The sequence below is a fragment of the Acartia tonsa genome, chromosome 5 (genome assembly GCF_053477335.1).
Source record: "Acartia tonsa isolate MP-2025a chromosome 5, ASM5347733v1, whole genome shotgun sequence".
NCBI classification, from domain to species: Eukaryota; Metazoa; Arthropoda; class Copepoda; order Calanoida; family Acartiidae; genus Acartia; species Acartia tonsa.
Window position 1 is genome coordinate 47,150,521 of NC_137264.1, and position 14,096 is coordinate 47,164,616.

General features: G+C 33.0%; 1 long non-coding RNA gene across 1 annotated transcript; it reads left to right on the forward strand.

The window, feature by feature from the left end:
• Positions 1-1,535: 1,535 nt before the first annotated feature.
• On the forward strand, positions 1,536-12,864 carry LOC145319684 (uncharacterized). Its single transcript, XR_013879990.1, has 3 exons — positions 1,536-1,732; positions 11,860-11,907; positions 12,716-12,864. It is a non-coding gene; the product is annotated as an uncharacterized LOC145319684 (long non-coding RNA).
• Positions 12,865-14,096: the final 1,232 nt, after the last annotated feature.

The window sequence follows — 14,096 nt, forward strand, 5'->3', positions numbered from 1 at the left end:
GGGGACTAATGTACTAAACAGCCCAATATCCCCGTTTTCTCGGGCGTTAATCTATAACTAGATATATATTTTGATGGATAAGACAATTATTCTTTTCAGTCCAATATCCCTTCCCACCTGGTTATTCCATACCTACACTATACTTTACACTATATCGCACAAGATTTAAATAAAAACTGCAAAAAATATTTTATAAAAAAAACAGCAATAAAAAATTAAACAATTTGAAAATGAATGAAAAAAAGGTAAACTTAATATATATAAATTCCTATTACATTTAACAATATCATTTTGCTTAAAAATATCCTATTGTATAAATTAGTAACGTTTTTATTTTGTTTGTTTAAAGCTGAAGATTTCAACCGATTGGAAGCCTTCGCATAGGACCTGGAATGGTTTTATGCTATTTTTTTCTGCCATATGCTAATCCTTTTCTATAAGGAGCCGCTAGATGCTAGACTTTATTAACAAGACATATAAGAAAACAATTTTTGCTACATTGAAAAAGCACCGTATCGCACGTATTTAAATATCAATTCCCCTCCTACCCCTCCTCCCCCCTATAAAGACCTCCAGGCCTTTCCTGTCACCCACCCCCCTCCCCCAGCCCCCTTTCTATCAATACACAATGAAGAGTTTAATTTTTGTGTGCAGATGCCAACATTAAAACATTTATAACTGAAATAGTCCATCTGCACGTGCAGCTCAAATATCCCAGGGCAAATTTTCCCCATCAAACTTTCCCTCAAAGGTTAATTAATGCTAGGTAATGTTATACCGTAATGAAAATTCATGTCTTACAATGTCTTTGATTGATAAGAATCTTCAGAAACGAAAATATTGAGAACTCAATAACGTTTACAGTTACCTCTAGGATTAAGACAATTATAAAAAACAAACCTACCCTTTTTGAAGATTAAATCAAATAGTGTTTTAATCAACTTAAATAATAAATTATTTTGATTAATCATATTACATAATATAAAGATAAAAATTCACTAAAGTCTCCAATGTTGTTAAGCCAACGTAAAAGAAAACGTTATTTAAAAACTTTGGGGACTAGTGTAGTAAACATTTTCCCTTGTCTCTTAACAAATACAAAATTTATGGCATTTATAATGCCTGATAAATACTAGGTTTAAAATATTACCGTGGAAAACTTTCTCTGGGGATTTTGTCCGTGTAACTCGCATGGTCCATCTGCCCATTTAGCTTTCATATGTGTACATACACTCTATATGTGCTTAAACAAACTTAGAAATTTTATCAGAGCTTTAACAATTAAAAAAAAAGTCAAAAATACTTTTTTTATGAAAAAGTTAAATTTGATTATATTAATTGTTTAAAAAGGAACCCCCTACTGTTAAATCTTTTTAAAATATTACATTTATCTTCATTTAACCCACCCCCCCCCCCCCTCCACACTCCATGTGTCTATTATTCCCCCTACCCCTGGAACCCCCCCCCCCCCCCTTAAAACCACCCACAATGGTTCCATGTTTGTAAAACATCCAGTCAATATTGGAGAGGTGGCCTTTAAAGTGTCAAAATAATAACTAGGAAATACACAAAACAGACAAACAGTTTTTAAATACCCCAAAAAAGTTAAAAAGCCGTGTTTTTTTTGTGTTGACACAAAAAAAAAGAAATTGTTCCGTAGTTATTACGTGCGTTGCTACGTGCACAGGACGCGCATTGCAAGAAGGAAGTGAAGATTTTACATTTTTATGGGGTAAGTTATGGTTATGTATTGACTTTGGTGCAATTTTTAGACAAACAAGGATGACAACATCCATAAAGGTAAAGACTAACGAACATTAAAACATATTGAGACTAACAGAGAAAGTTAGTAAAAGAGAAAGTGTCTTTTTGAGCATGAACGACAGACAGACGGACAAAACAATGTATAGACTGTATGCGTAAATGTCCTTCATTAAAAATTTTAGCTGTCTATCTTCAAAAGCAGCCAAGTAAAGCAGATTTCACCCCTAGCGTTACGGACTGACTGACTGACGGACAGACATACATAGTGTATTATAAAGTAGTCTTAGTATTGTTTAAGAAAAAGCTAGAAAGTCTCTATAGATGCTAAGGGCCCAGTTGCTAATTTCTTATTATTCTTTGTTATGTTAAAATCGATTTAAAGTAAATAGAATAAACAACAGTTAGGAGGTTGAATTTATTTTTATAAAAGCAGAAATATAATCTATGATTTCGGTTTTGACCCTCTAAAAAACGTGATGTATGATTCCATTTTCCCCTCTCTTGGTAATGATATCATCAAGGCCAATATGATTTTTGTAAAATACCATTCCAATTTTGCCTCTCTTGGTGATGATACATCAAGGCTAATGTACCATTCCACGTTCAAAAGCGACGAAACTGGAATGGTTGTTTAATCCCCTTTAACATCAACATAATTGAAATTTTTTTATGTAAACTTGAAAAAATAACTGGTATATACCATTACTATTGTGTCGATTTAAAAAAGGAAATCAATGTTTATGAATACACTGATATGTAAACATAAATGTACCATTCCAGTTTCGCCTCTATTGAAAGTGGAATGGTATATTACAAAAATCATATCGGCCATTATGATATCATTACCAAGAGAGGGGAAAATGGAATCATACATCACGTTTTTTAGAGGGTCAAAACCGTAATCATAAATTATATTTCTGCTTTTATAAAAATTATTTAATTCTCATAACTGTATTAAGAAGATACAAATTTATGTACAGTATGACCCACGAAAAGTATTTTTTAGCATCTGCACTGCAGCCCATATTTATCAACCAATTATTGAAAAATGTATATGTTCTTGTTCTCTATAGATTTCCACATAAGTAGATATAAAAATATTTTTTTTACCTCCATTAACACCGGAGAATTTTAGAGCTAAAATTTGTTCCCTCTCAATCTGGTTTGATGTAACATTGTATTTTTATTCCAACAAATGAACCAATGAAGTAAGGTTTTTCTGTATGTCTGTTAAGATCTCGCAAATTGATGGAGTCTTTAATTTAAGAGAAGCTTTATATAGGACCTGGGCAGGTTTTCAACCATATTTTTCTGAAAATGTATATTCCATCTAAAGGCTAAGGGCTTAAACGCTTGTCTAGTCTATTGAATAAATATCTGTAAATTTCATATTAAACGAGGATAATAATTTACGTAAAGCGAAGCTCTTAAACGGTAGGACAAATGAACATTGACATTTGTAGAGTGTCAGAACTTAAAGAGCATAATATAAATGTATAATAAGTCTGAACAAAATTGTAAGCAAAAGAAACAATTTAAGGACTTGATTATAGAGATGATACGCTTATAACGCATTTCTGGTAACGAATATAGAGTTGCTACGCTCTCTAATTCCTACCTAACTGTTTAAGTAATCATAATAAGAAGTTTGAAAACGCTTGTAAAAATACCCTATATTTGCTCAAGATCGCTCATTAAAAATCAGTAAAGATGAATGTTTATCAAGATGGACCATTTTAAACTGTTTCTCTCAATCATTGTTTGTTGTAAAATCTGCTCTAACAATTTTAAATAACATGGGTCTAAATTCCGATTTTCTAAAAGATTTTCTTGAGTTTCTAAAATAATATCTCATACTTCAAATGTACATGATTTATATTCCTTAATTCCTAATTTATCTATTATAAACATTTAAAAATACATAAATTCATAGTCTGTTTCATGTTTAACTCTAAATAAATTATATAAAAACAACAAAAAAAACCTATTTAGTTTTAAAGTTTTATTGTTGTAAATAGATAAGGCAAGTTGTATAAATAATCAAGGTGCTAAAGGAAATAAATGTAGTTGGAAATAATCTACAATCATTTCTTCCCATGACGATAAATGAATGTATATCCCCAATGATGATAAACAAAATTACCCCTTGACAAACCCCAAACTGTCCCACTTTAAGAAAGACGATTCCAGTGACGTCATATACGTTTAGGGAAGGGGGGAAGAAAATCTCTTCCCTTTTCCCCATCTCTTTTCTTCCCCCCGTCCCTTTTTCTTTCCCGAAACGTATATGACGTCACTGGAATCGTCTTTCTCAAAGTGGGACAGTTTGGGGTTCGTCTTACCCCTTTTGTAGATTACAAAAAGTGGTTGAAACGTTTAAACACTCAAATTACAACACAATAACAGTAACCAAGGTTTTTAATGCAAGGAATAATGTGGTTATAAAACTTTGGGTACCAGTGTAATTTTCAGTTAATTGTCCCCTCCCTCCTTCCCTGTAGATAATTGAGTAGTTGTTTGTTGTCGAGATTATGACGTCATACAAACGGAGCAAAACAATTTTTGGTTTGAGTTAGGTTTGAAGGAATAGGTAAAAGTAGCTCGTTCAAAGTGCCCCAAGAGGCCTCAAAGGTCACTTTAGATGGGTAAGGGGGGGGGAGTAGGGGAGGTTGATCCCCTATTTTCAATTTTAGTTTTTTTTTAAAAGTAAAAGGAAATTCGGGTGGTCATTTTCGAGAAGCTACATTGTTAAGGAGAACTATATCAGTTCAGCGTTGAGCAATATTCAGATAGGTAGACACACAGATAGACATCCAGGTACTTTATATAACCCTAAGATAAAATATTCAGATAGGTAGACACATACACAGAGTCAGATAGACATCCAGGTACTTTATATAACCCTAAGATAAAATATTCAGATAGGTAGACACACAGATAGACATCCAGGTACTTTATATAACCCTAAGATAAAATATTCAGATAGGTAGACACACAGATAGACATCCAGGTACTTTATATAACCCTAAGATAAAATATTCAGATAGGTAGACACACAGATAGACATCCAGGTACTTTATATAACCCTAAGATAAAATATTCAGATAGGTAGACACACAGATAGACATCCAGGTACTTTATATAACCCTAAGATAAAATATTCAGATAGGTAGACACATACACACAGAGTCAGATAGACATCCAGGTACTTTATATAACCCTAAGATAAAATATTCAGATAGGTAGACACACACACACAGAGTCAGATAGACATCCAGGTACTTTATATAACCACAAGATAAAATATTCAGATAGGTAGACACATACACACAGAGTCAGATAGACATCCAGGTACTTTATATAACCACAAGATAAAATATTCAGATAGGTAGACACACACACACAGAGTCAGATAGACATCCAGGTACTTTATATAACCCTAAGATAAAATATTCAGATAGGTAGACACACACACACAGAGTCAGATAGACATCCAGGTACTTTATATAACCCTAAGATAAAATATTCAGATAGGTAGACACATACACACAGAGTCAGATAGACATCCAGGTACTTTATATAACCCTAAGATAAAAATAAACCTAACCCAACAACAATTAGAAATCTGGACTAGTATTTCTCATCTATCTAATTCAAAATTGCGTAAATACAGGATACTTAACATGGACATACTTACACAATAAGACTATAATACAATAGAGATGCTTTGGATTTTTTTTGCTTATTCAACCAACTCTTTATCCTTTGTAAAACTGGATATAATTCGATCATGCGAAAAAAAGTGTTGTTATATATATAGAAAAACGCGTAAAAGTATTATAAATAATATTTCTATAAATAAACAGGAACGCTGCATTTTTTTTATACACTTCGGAGAAAAAAGTATTTTTGTAATACAGCAATTTTAAGTTTTGCAAAGTAGCTAGATTTCCTAAAGCACGGAGGGAGGAAAAATTTGAGTTTAAGTTACACGAATACCCAAAGTTAAACACTTTTTCTTATTCGTTTGCTTAAAAACATTGGGTGCTCTTATTTAATCTAATGGTTGGCTTAACGTTTCAAACAATAATTGTACAAAAAGGATAATATCATAATTTTGTTTATAATCATTGAGGATATACATCTTTACTTCGACTATTGTCCTAGTTTAAAGTTTCAAAGCAATTGGAAGATTCTAATAATATGTGTAGATTTTGTAAGAACGTAAAATCATGAATAAAAGTTCTCTTTTCTCTTTAGCTTGCACTTTTTACACCAATAGAGTTTCTTAGAGTACCAATATATCAGGGATCTAAAGGGATAAGACAATGGCCGATAAATTGATTTACGTTATATTAAAATTAGTAGTTGAAACGTTGGAACACTCAACTTCATAATCCAACCAATCAAAATTCACTAATGTCTCCAAAGTTATAAAAAAAACTTTGGGGACTAATGTAATAAACAGACCATTGTCCCCTTCCTTCCTTATGAAAATTGTAATATAAATAATCTTTACATAAAATTGACAACTCATCATGTTAAAACTTCTTGTAATAACATGTTTTTTTTTTATGGAAATACGGACTTTCTGGTAAAGATTCTAGAGTTGCTATGCTTATAGATTATATTTTATTGCTCTTAAAATCATAATACAAAGATAGGGCGGTTCTAGCATTACTAAATTAACGATTTCGATTGGAGCTAAACGTTACGGACAAACATAAGGACATTTCGCTATTAATACATAAATACATGATTTGATCATTCTATATTTTATCAGTTTATTTTTAACTTCGGCTCTGTGTTTTATGTTGGATTTGATATGCAAAAAATATTTGCGTATTAAAGGGGGCCGTAAATCACGAAGTAGCTTATAGAGCCTAATAAAAAATGACGTCATACAATACAAATGACCAATGATAGGCCAGTATACATAGTTTAATTCAAATCTATACTGGTCTATTATTGGTCATATGTATTGTATGTCGTCATTTAGGTACTATAAGCTGCTTCATAAATCATTGTTTAGACTTAAATCTACACATTATGCGAAGTTTCACCCTCCAAAGGAAATTGCCCTGGAAATGTGACGGAAGGACATACAGACGTTATATAATACCAGAGAAGCTGCGCTTTATATAATACAAAGTAGAATGATGTCTGTCCGTCTGTCCGTCCGTCTGTCTGTCCGTCTGTCCCTTAAGACCTCCGTAACCACTGAACCGATCGGATTCTACTCTTCAGGGTATATACCTATTGGTCCTGTGGTGGTTTTAAGCTATTTTCTTGGGGGTTGGGAAACCCCAACCCCCTCAAAAACAAACCCCCCCCCATTTTTTTAAAAAGAATTTGCTTAAGGTTTCCCTGGTCCTTTTACGAATTTCGCCTTAATTTTTTTTTAAATCAAGGGGCGAAGCCGCTAGTGTACGTATAATGCACATATAATATTCCTAAAAATAAAGTTGAAGATAAATATTTAACGTTATTGCAGATTTACAGGGCAGCCGCGGGATAAGGGATAAGACAATAACCGATAAATTGATGTAAATCCTTAATGATGTTACACAATATTATTCCTTCTGTAGGTTACAACTAATGGTAGAAATGTTTGGAAACTCAACTAAATAAACCAACCAATCAAAATTCAACGAGTCCCCAAAATTTTTAAACCAACGAATAAGAAATGGTTATGGATGAAGGCATTATTAAAATAGTTCGGCTAGGTATTGTTTTAACGGCTTTGGCTGCGAATTTTTAAAACATTATGCTTACCAAAGGACAAGTGAATGTGGCTGCCGAGCCCTGCATAAATATTTTTTGTATACTTTATGCATAAGACAAACAGATTTTAAAAAAAACATTTCAAAATATTTTTACACAGAAAAAAAATTCGCACTTTAAAATATGAAGAAAGGCTGAAAATATCTACAAAGCAACAAGTAGTAAGTTTTTTTTGTTTTTACGTTAAGATCACGATAACCACTGAACCAATTGTGTTCTTTCTTATAGGGAATATTTGCATAATCCCTTCCGGGATGGTTTTAGGCTATTTCACTAGACCCTCTCTCAGCTGGTATAATATAAACAATGATAATAACAAACCTTTAAGATAAATAGTTTATAATCAGGAACAAGTAGTGATGTAACAAAAACTGTCTGCCTGTCTGTCTGTCTGTATTGCAGGTCTCCATTAATTTCTCTTCAACGTCTGAAGCGATTTCCTCTGGGAGGAAGGAAGGTACGGCATTTCTCAAGATATAAACCTTCCCTTGACCCTTTAAAAAGCCTTTCTAAAGGAGATCCATACCGGCTCAGCTGCGAGATCCTACGATACAGACAGTCAGATAGACAACCCATTATTTTTATATAGTGATAACGCAATAACGATAATTATAAAGTAAATAGACTTTTTTAAATTTGTATGTGTGTGGTTAGGTTAGAGAGAAACATTTATGTAAGTCGTGGGATGTAACATCACATCCGCTTACAAACCACCAGGGACCTACAGGGATAAGACAATGGACGATAAATATATGTTATATTCAAAATTATTCCTCCTGTGGATTAGAATTATTGGTTGAAAAGTTTGGATACTACTTGTTTGATCCAGCCCATCATTATTTTGTTAAAGTAACCAAAGTTTTAAATCCAACGAATAAGTTAACAAAAAAAACTTTAGGTACCAGTGTAATTTACAGTAAAGATTGGTATTTTTGTATTAATAAAAGTTTAAAAATTATTATGATTTTTAGCAATTATAACACAAACAATCACTTTTAAGAAATTAATCATTTGCCATTTGAATTTATTTTAATTGGCGGAAGAGAACGCACACCATGTCGTGGTGATGGTGAGGTTAGAACAGGGAGGGAGGGGTCATTGGACTGTAAATTACATTAGTACCCAAAGTTAAATTCGTTGGCCTAATAAAGTTTGGGTACTTTAATTGAATTTTTAGTTATGCTTATTTGTAGTGTCAAAACTAATGATTTTAATTTATAAAAAGAGTAATTTTGTTTTACATTATCGGATGTGTGTATTTTTAAATGTTCCATTGTCTGTGTTAAAGCTAGTCTTGTCCATCTAACCATTTAATTTATTGGTGAGTGCTACTTTTCAGGGAGGCAGGGATTTTTCCAGGAAAACCAAGAGGGAGAGGGGTGAATATCCTCCCCCAAATTAATTTGGGGGTTCCGTAGGCACCCAAAAAAATTTTATTTTTGTTTGTTAACCTTCCCCCCCCCCCAAAAAAAAACCCTTTTTTTAACTTTTCACCCCTTCCCCCCTTAAATGAATAAGCTTGAACGTTCTTGGATGGTTTATAGATTAAAATTAAAAATAAATAGCCAAAATGATTATAAAATATAAATAAATAGATTTTTTATTTTAGACAAGGTTGGGTTAAGTAAGGATTTGAAGCTCCACAGGTGCTAGAAATTTGATTTATTTCAACAATTTGAAATAAGGTGGGGGGGGGGGGGGGGTCCTCTTATCAAACCTTGGGTGCCTGTTATTATTTTGACACTATGATGTGCTTTGCTTTCACAAAAAAAGCGTGTTAAGCACTAATCAACCCCCCCCCCCTTAATTTCTATGTAAAAAACTTTAAATTAGGGGGATAGTTTTTTGATAATAAGAAGGGGGGTATCAATGCTAAACAAGGTCATTTGCGCGAGAACTCCCATTATGACTAAATCTCAGTATATATAAAACAACAGCTGGATCTTTAAATATGAAGCCGTTGCCGTAGCCGTGGTCGTAATCTTGGCCGTAGTCGTAGCTGTCGCCACTGCCAGTGCAGCCAATAAAACATGGATTTTTAAACGTTTGAAGTTTTTACGTGTTATTATTATTATTATTTTTCATATTTTTACGAAAAATTCAAAAAGTGGTTGTGATTTAAAGATCGCATATAGAGCTGTGGCCACGCGTAGCCAATTTGATTTAAAAATCTCTATTAGGTTAGTTGCTGTACCTCTGGCAGCGGCAACGGCAACGGCTACACATTTAAAAGATCCAGCTCAGCACTGTTGTTTCATAATCCATTGTCCCCTCCCTGTTTCCCTGGGTGCACTAACATTCATTCTATTTGGCTCCAGCAGTCACTGGATATGACACCAGGGAGCTTAGATAAGATAAGATAGGGGATAAGACAATTCACAATAAATTGATTAACATCTCCATTGATGATAATCAAATTACCCCTTAGGAGGATAAGAACTATTGGTTAAAAAGTTTGGACACTACTCTGTAGTTTGGAAATAAACATCATTATTCGATAAAAGTATCCAAGTTTGAGCCAACAAATACTGTTATAAAACTTTGGGTACCAGTATATTTTCCAGTCCACTGTCAACTTCCTCCTTGTCTTGTGGATATTACGGACGTAGGACACATTACATTCATATAATCTTTTTGGGAACGAAGCTTTTCTACATTTAAGGTCGGTTCGTCCGAACGTCCATCCGTAATGATAAAATATGATCTTTAATTCTATTTAAGCTTGTTAGATTTCATGATTTAAATAAGGATCATTGGGACGAACCCCAGACTGTCCCACTTTGAGAAAGACGATTCCAGTGACGTCATATACGTTTCGGGAAAGAAAAAGGGAAGGAGGAAGAAAATCTCTTCAAAAGAGATGGGAGAAAATGGAAGAGATTTTCTTCCCACTTTCTCTAAACGTATATGACGTCACTGGAATCGTCTTTCTCAAAGTGGGACAGTTTGGGGTTCGTCATAATTGGTACTGCTACTTGTTAAAATCGGAGCTTTTCTTTAATTAGGTCCTGTCTGTAGGTTAATCCATTTGTCCGTCCGTAGAAGATTGCACTTATTCCTAATTTTAGGCATGTTATTGGACCCTATATCAATACTGTTATAATTTGCATGATGATTCCTGGAATAGTTAGGTGTGATTTATGAAGCGTAGCATCATTATAAAAGAAAGTCCGATCCTCTATTTAAAGATGCTGATTTGTGTTACAAAGATTTTTGTATAATATAATCATCCTATTCATCTAATTTTTTAAACGATAACTCCTAGGACAACAAGGTCCAATACTTTAAGTGAGTTATCTCTATAATATAAATCAAGGCCTAATAATGAAAGTATCCCGTATTTAACAAATTTACCAACAATTTTATTTAGACGTATGGATTAATATTCTGTTTATTACGTTATTTTGATTTCATAGCTTCGATTTTATGTCATCCTTGTTAAATTAAAGTTTATTTCTATACGTCGCGTTGTAATGAAGTGACATCTTTAGTGAATGCAGTCAGGGAGGGCAGAGGGCATTGGGTTATTTATTACACTAGTCCCCAAAGTCTTATACAAATGTTTTCTTATCCGTTGTCTTAACAACTTTTGGGACTTTCCTTCAATTTTGATTGGTTGGGTAGTTAAGTTGAGTGCTTAAACGTTTCAACGCCTAATTTTATTCTACAGAAAGGGTAAATTTGTGAATCATCATTGGGGATGTGCAAAAATTTTTCGGCCATTGTCTTATTCCTTTAGATCCCTGGAATGCAGTAAAAGTAAAAGATTGTCTCTTTTTCTAATTTGAACTTTTCATTCATACATAGGGATTTTAAGGGATAAGACAATAGATGATTAATTTATGTACATTACCAATTCCAATAAACAAAGTTACCCCTTTAAAAAATGCTTTTCATTCATACATAGGGATTTTAAGGGATAAGACAATAGATGATTGATTTATGTACATTACGACGAACCCCAAACTGTCCCACTTTGAGAAAGACGATTACAGTGACGTCATATACGTTTCGGGAAAGAAAAAGGGAAGGGGGGAAGAAAATCTCTTCAAAAAAGATGGGAGAAAAGTGAAGAGATTTTCTTCCCCCCTTCCCTAAATGTATATTACGTAACTGGAATCGTCTTTCTCAAAGTGGGACAGTTTAAGGTTCGTCTACATTACCAATGATGATAAACATAATTACCCCTTCAAAATGCTTTTCATTCATACTCAGAAGATCTTAAGGGATAAGACAATGATGATTAACAATATTACCCCTTAAAAAATACCAGTGGAACATAGTTTTATTTATTTTATTTACTTTTTTTAGGTTTTGTGAATAATATGTCTTCATCATAATGGATAGAAATATACACAGGTAAATTGTCCTTTCCAGTAAGACTTCCAAACCGATTAATATCCGCTGGATTGGAACCGGTGTTCAGCCATACTGAAAATTATGTATAACATTATATCCAGTTTTCTATGAATATAAAAATGTATAATTATATTATTAAAACCAGTTTTGTTAGACTGTGCCTTCGGCATCTCGGGGCTAACAAAACTGGTTTAATCTTATGATTGTACGTTTTATATCCGCGGAAAGCTGTTTATAATACGATGCGATAACTAACTATTAATAAATCGTTACAGCAAGGATCGTTGTAACCATAAGTAGCATAGCAATAACACGCAAGTAAGATTAATTTGTATTGTATGCAAATCGCAAAATATGATATTATGATTAGATTGTTTACCTAAAAATAAAATACATTTTTTTAATCTGTCAAAATTCAAGGACGTTACAGTCGAACACGCGACCTTGGCTTATCATGTAGCGCATATGCTCGTCGTCGGAGAGGTGATAGGTTCGAATCTGGGCCCGACAAATCGTCATAAACAGGCACAACTCATTATCATGCACAGTTAGAACTTCTCAAACAAATGTTGTGCAATTAAAGGGTTGGTTGTCTGTTCGATGTTACTTAACCTAATAGCCACCAGTGGGCGTTAGAGTATTGCATCATATTACAGGCAGATGGGGAAACTGTGATTTTCTTGGCTTCTACAAAGTATTTTTTTGTGAAGATTACCTTGTTAAAGAACATTTAGAATACAAGTACTTGATCCTTCAGTTTGTCGGTCATGCATAAAAGACATTTATATGTTTTTTTCTTTTCTTTTAGAGAACAAACTGTTTACATACTGCAGAAGAGAACAAAGAAAACTGTCGAAAACAAATCCAAACTAAACGAGAAAAATCAGAAATTATATAAAATTTTATTCTTTTTCCTACACTCATCGTCAAGTATCAAATATACCAAATTTTAAAGAGGTAATTAATAATATTTTATCTTAGGGATCTAAAGGGATAAGACGATGGCCGATAAATTGATGTACCTCCCCAATGATGACACACAAAACTACCCCTTCTGAAGATTGTTGAAACGTTTGAACACTAAACTTGATAATCCAACAAATCATAATTCAGTAAAAGTCCACTAAGTTGTTGAAATAAAAAAAAATAGGAAGAACTTTGTGGACTAGAGAAATAAATGGCCTATTGTCCCCTCTCTCTAGTTATTTTAATATTTTAGATTTATTATCAAAGAAGGATCAAAACATTTATAAAAGCGAAGCTTATAAAAACAGATGGTCATACAAACGAACATTAATAAATAAAAAGTAATAATACTTTGATTTTAACAAAATGCCTTATTGTCCTAGAAATCATTCTTCTGAAAATCAGAAGGATAAAATAGTCATATCTTATGGAATTTTTTAAAATTCTTTTTATCAACATTTTAAACAGCCTACGGACTGACTAATTATGTTTACAGAGTTCCTACGCTTCTTAAATTGTACGGGAATCATCAAGTCAAGTTTGAAATCGATAGGACAATTCTAAGATGACTAAATCAATAATTCGGACATACGGAAGAACTTAAAGAAGTTCTAAAAATTAAATATAAAATTTCTACCGGTATTTGACAAATTTTCACACCCTCTCTTCTTTACCAATACCCCTCCCCCCCCCCCCCCCACTCAATTTCAGGCACCCAAACCATTTTGGCCCCAAAAATAATTGTGCGCGTGAAAAATGTATTTGCGCGCAATGGAACCGGCGCTATGCGCGTCATTTCCTAGTTTCTATTGATTGGAGCCCATCTGCTTTTACCCGTCTCCCCCTTTTCTTTCATTTTTTAGCTTCCTTCACAGTAGGAAAAATAAGTAGTTTACAAATAAGTTTAAATTAATTGGTATTTTTTAAAATGTTTTTTGCTTCTATACGCGAATTTTCCCTTGTAATTTTTTTTCATTCGGAAGTTACTAGAGGTTTGTAAGCCTTCTGGAGAAGGCACATTTCCATAATCCTAAATTAATGTATTTATCCCCTTGAAAACTTTATTTTTATTATGCAAATATTTTAAAACAATACTAACGTTGTTTTAAAAATTCAAACAAAAACTCCTCCAAAATCAAATTAAAAATTTGAAAAATTCACTGAGTGAAAAAGTCTTTGATACTTCTTAGTTATTTATTGAAATATATTTCGGTGGACATTGC